We start from the raw sequence: 5005 nt of genomic DNA on the forward strand, positions 1-5005 counted from the left end.
TGCAAAACCGCTATCTGCAGGCCATTTAACAGATGAGCAAACAAAAAACCGCCAAAGGAAGTAACTGCCTAATCTCAACGTTGCGTATCCTGAGCTCAGAGTGCCCCGCTAACGCAGTCTACAGAAGCAGAAAGTCAACTACTGTGCCCAAAGCACAGCTAATGGGTGACAGAGCCAGGGCTGGGCCCAGGCCTCTCTCACTGCCACACCCTGCCCTTTCCTCATGGCAGATGGTGAAGCTGGTGGAACAAGAAGAAACATCCATGCCAGTTCGGATATCTATTCCAACGTGTGTCAGTCAGAAGTCTTAGGAAACCATCTGATACCATACTCTGTGGGATACGTAGCCAAGTGTATGGAAAGGGAGGAGGATTTCACAAAGCATATTTTCTGAGTGATGAAGTGAACTGCCAGTGACTGACTCAGGGAAGGGAAGAGCCATCTGCGGTGGATAGTCTCCAGGAAGCACAGGCTGATCCTGCCTGGCGTGGTTAATGCTGGCGGCTCCGGGCATCCTGGCTCTGGCAGAGGAGCGGCTTATAAATCCTTTTCTAGAAGCCACCAGGCTGTGGAGAGGTCACGCAGGAAACCGGGGCCTTAGAACTGGCAGCATGACCACAGAAGACATTCGGCTCTCTCCAAGACGCAAGTCTTGGCTCGCACTCCTTCCCTCACGTGCAAAGGCCCAGATAAGCCCTGACCGCCCCCTGCCGTCTGCTGAGCTCGTGTCTGCTGACTTGAGAGAAGGTCAGGTTTCACGGAATACATATGTAAGCCACAGCGAAAAGGAAATGAAAGGGTCTGTGTGTTTCTAACCCGCCTCCTGCTCCTTCTGTGCTCTTCGCTTTCCTGGAGTTTCCACTGCCATGGCCTTCAGAGGTGAGCTGGCTGCGAGTTGGGCTGTGGGATGATGGCACTTCATCTTTAAACATAAAATGTGTGATTAAGACGAGCTAGCCAGGCCTGGCTGCTTTGGCTCAGTAGAGAGTCAGCCGGGGGACCGGAGAGTCATAGGTTTGATTCCCCGTCCAGGGGCACATACCTTGCTTGCAGGCTGGGTTCCTGGCTAAGGGTGGGGAGGCGGGGGAAGGGGAGGCATGTGGGAGACAACTAATCAATGTTGCTTTCCCACCCCACCCCAGCTGCATCCCTTCCACTCTCTCTAAAAATAAATGGAAAAAATATCCTCAGGTAAGGATTAAAAAAAAAAAAAAAGCTAGCCAGACTAATGATTTCCAAACATATTGTCAGTCACAACAGAATTGTGTGGTGAGCATTAGCCCTGCCCTGGGAGATATTGATGCGTTATGTCTGGGATTCACAGTTATGTCTGGGATTCAGGCAAACATCTGCTTTTAAAAATCTGTCCCCAGGCCCTGGCCAGTGGCTGGAGCATGGGGCCTGTGCACCAAAGGGTCTCAGGTTTGATTCCCAGCCAAGGACACGTACCTGGGTTGTGGCTGGGGCATGCAGGGGAGGCAACCTAGTTGATGTTTCTCTCTCACTTGGGTGTTCCTCTCTCTCTCTTTTTCTCTGTCTCTCTCTCTCCCTCCCTTCTACTTTCTCTGAAAAAGCAATGGAAAAATATCCTCACACACACATGCATCACACACACACACACACACACGCACGCACGCACGCACGCACGCACGCACGCGCGCAGACACACACACATTCTATCCCTGGAAGAGTCTGATACCTTGAGCCCAGATTGAGAGCCACTGGGCCAGAAGTGTCCTAAGGCCCCTTCCCACTTCCATGGCCCATGGGGAGCCTGTGCTGAGCAATATGAGAAATGCAGCTTGTGCTGTGGTAATGTGTGGATGCACATTGTTTTGCTTAATGAAGGAATAAATGCATCCACAAGTCATATATATTAAACAACCTCGATTATCCAGAAGTGTGAAATATGGGAGAAGTTGAGGGGATGGGAAGCTCCTTAGTAGCCAAAAATCATTATCACCTGTCAGTGAAATTAAACTCACGCCCTGGAATGTTGCCAATGGGAGCCCCTGAGCTCTGTGCCCACAATCTAGCTGCCCCTGTTTCATAGAGACCTAGCAAACCTGGTATCCCAGGTCCCAAGTTCACAGCATATTGGAGCAAAAATTAAAAGGGCATAAGAGCTACTTCCAAAATCCCAATACCGTGATTGCTTAAAGGATATGGGATTCCTTTTGGGATGAAAATGGTTTAGTACTAGATAGAGGTGATGGTTACACAGCATTTTGAATGTATTCAATGCCACTGAATTTTTCACTTTAAAATGATTACTTTTATGTTATGTAAATTTCACCTCAATAAAAAAGCAACAATAGTAAAAGACAAAAAAACTAATGTAAAAACAGTACTCTTAGATTAGTACCAATTGAAAGCTGACAGCTTGACAGAAAACAAAAAAACAAAATAAAATTCTAAAGTTTACACAGAGCTAAAATAGCCAAGTAGTCTGGGGCCATTTAGTGTAAAGGTAATTCAACCACTTTAATAGGCCACAAGCTATCATTATTACAGTACAGTTCAGAAATTAACATTTAATGCCTTAGCCAAGAGCTTCAGTTGGCTGGAGCATCATCTCATAATCTGAAAGTTTGTTGGATCGCTTCTTGGCCTTTTGGCTAAGATCCAGTGTAGTATCTGAAAGTTTGTTGGTTCAGTTCCTGGTTAGGGCACACACCTATGTTACAGGTTCAATCCCCCATCGCGGCACATATAGAGGCAACCAATTAACATTTCTCTCTCTTTCTCACCTCCTCCCCTCTCTCTAAAATCAATAAAAACATATACTTGAGTGAAGACTTTTTAAAAATTAATATTTGTTCTAGGGCTCTTTTTATCAAGAAGAGTTTATAAGATGCTAACTGAGCCCTCGTGAGGAAGTCAGGAGTACCCTTAAGAAAATGTCCTATGCAAAATCTATCAAGAAAAACAAAAAAAAAACAAAACAAAACCCACAAAACTTTGGAGCCTGTGGTTTAGTTATTTGGAAAATGAACTTAGCTGGAACAGACCATTCACTAACAAGGCTGCGTGCATGAGGCAAGACCTCACAGGCCAATGCCCATAGACCTCATGTCAGAATCACTACATTCTAGGTGGGAAGGGGGTGTTGGCAAATTACTGCCTAATGGTTATAAAATTTATATTTGGGGTGAGAGGCCTTTATTAAATTTATTAGGGTCCTTTTAAGCCATCTGTGCACCAACGGATTCTTCTGTGAGCAGCAGCTGTTTTTATTCATTAGGAATGAGCAGATATATATGTTGTTGCTCAATGTTCATTTCCCAGCTGTTCAAAATCCAGCTGGATTTTGAGTTGTAAGTCAGTTGATATCCAACAAATTTGTCACCAAGTATTTAAAGGTCTTTGTGTCAAAAAGTTGTGTTGAGCCTTGGGAACTATTTCCGCCTAATAAGGGGTTCAGCTAACCTACCAGAAAGATCCAGGAGGGCAAGCCCTGTAGGGTGATGATTGGATCAGTGTGTATTTGACTTTATTCTGTTTGGGGCCCTGATTGGTGGGTCTCTGTACACCTAGATTTTTTTTTTTTTCTTTTTTTTTTTTTTTTTTTTTTTACCCATTTTAATGGAATGTGGTATAGTCAGAGGAAGGTTGTTTATGGTTCCTCTGCTTACGTACCAAGGCATTCATGGGAAATAAAATGTAGGATAAAAGCTAAAACTTTAAATGTCATTAAAATGAAAAACTTTAGTTCTACAGGGCAATCCCCTTTCTTGGGCTCTGTTGGCAAACGTATTGCTCAGAGTAATGACTTAATCCTGGAATCTCAGTGACTTAGTACCAAACAAGTTTATTTCTTGCTCATACAAACTCCAGGGTCATTCAGGAGCCTCTCCAGGACTCTGGGCAACAAGGTGATGAAGTACTTCAACCTGTTTCAACTGAGAGCTGACCCTCTCCCACGGGGTCTCAGGTGGTCAGAGCAGGGGAGAAAATGAAGGATTGTGTGTCAGTTTTTAAATGTTTTGGCCCCGGGGTGTCCCACAGCCCATGGGTTAAGAGACTTAGTCACATAGCCCTCCAGACCCACAGGGGGCTGGGAAATGTGAGGGGTGCATGCTGAGCAGTCAGTGTCTCTGCGCAGACAAGAAGTGTGCTAAAACCCATCAGAAGCCGATTCGCTTGAGCTAGATTGGTCACTGAGGGAAACAGGCATTTCTTTCTTATATTCTAAACTAGTGGCTCGGTACACAAAATTCATGTGGTGGGGTGGTGGGTGGGTGGGGGGAGCCCAAGGGGTGTTCCTCAGCCCAGCCTGCACCCTCTACAATCTGGGACCCCCTCGAATGATGTCCTACTGCCAGTTTACAGGGATTGAGCCTAAACCTGCAATATCCCTCTCATAATCTGGGACTGCTGGCTCCTAACCACTCACCTGCCTGCCTGCCTGCCTGATTGCCCTTAACCACTCTGCCTGCCAGCCTGCTTGCCCCCAAATGCCTCCCTTCCAGCCTAATTACTCTCAACTGCCCCCTGTGCCAGTGTGCTCACCCCTAACTGCCACCCCTGCTGTCCTGCTCACCCTCATCTTCCCTCCCCACTGGCCTGCTCACCCCCAACTGCCCCCCCCCCACTGTCCTGATCACCTCCAACTGACCCCCACTGATGGCCTTCTCACTCCCAACTGGCCCCCATGCTGGTTTGCTTACCCCCAACAGCCCCTTCCCCCCCACCCCCCCAACAGCCTGATCACCCACAACTGCTGTCCCATCTTGGCCTGATCACCTGCAACTGCCCTCCCCTCTTGGCCTCTAACCACCTCTACCTCAGCCCCGCCACCATGGCTTTGTCCAGAAGAACATCCGGAAGGTCTCCTGGGAGGTTTCCCGGTCTAATTAGCATATTACCCTTTTATTAGTATAGAGGCCTGGTGCATGGGTGGGGCCAGCTGGTTTGAAGGGTGTCCCGGATCAGGGTGGGGGCTCCCTTGGAACATAGGGCAGCCTGAACGAAGGGCCTGTGATGATTTGCAGGCCAGCCATGC

The 5005-nt window shown here is 47.4% G+C and overlaps 1 pseudogene; it reads left to right on the top strand.

The window, feature by feature from the left end:
• The first annotated feature begins 2598 nt into the window (after positions 1–2598).
• Positions 2599–2680, top strand: LOC118730931 (annotated as a pseudogene).
• The last annotated feature ends 2325 nt before the right edge of the window (positions 2681–5005 follow it).

The sequence above is a fragment of the Pipistrellus kuhlii genome, unplaced genomic scaffold (genome assembly GCF_014108245.1).
Source record: "Pipistrellus kuhlii isolate mPipKuh1 unplaced genomic scaffold, mPipKuh1.p scaffold_m20_p_3, whole genome shotgun sequence".
NCBI classification, from domain to species: Eukaryota; Metazoa; Chordata; class Mammalia; order Chiroptera; family Vespertilionidae; genus Pipistrellus; species Pipistrellus kuhlii.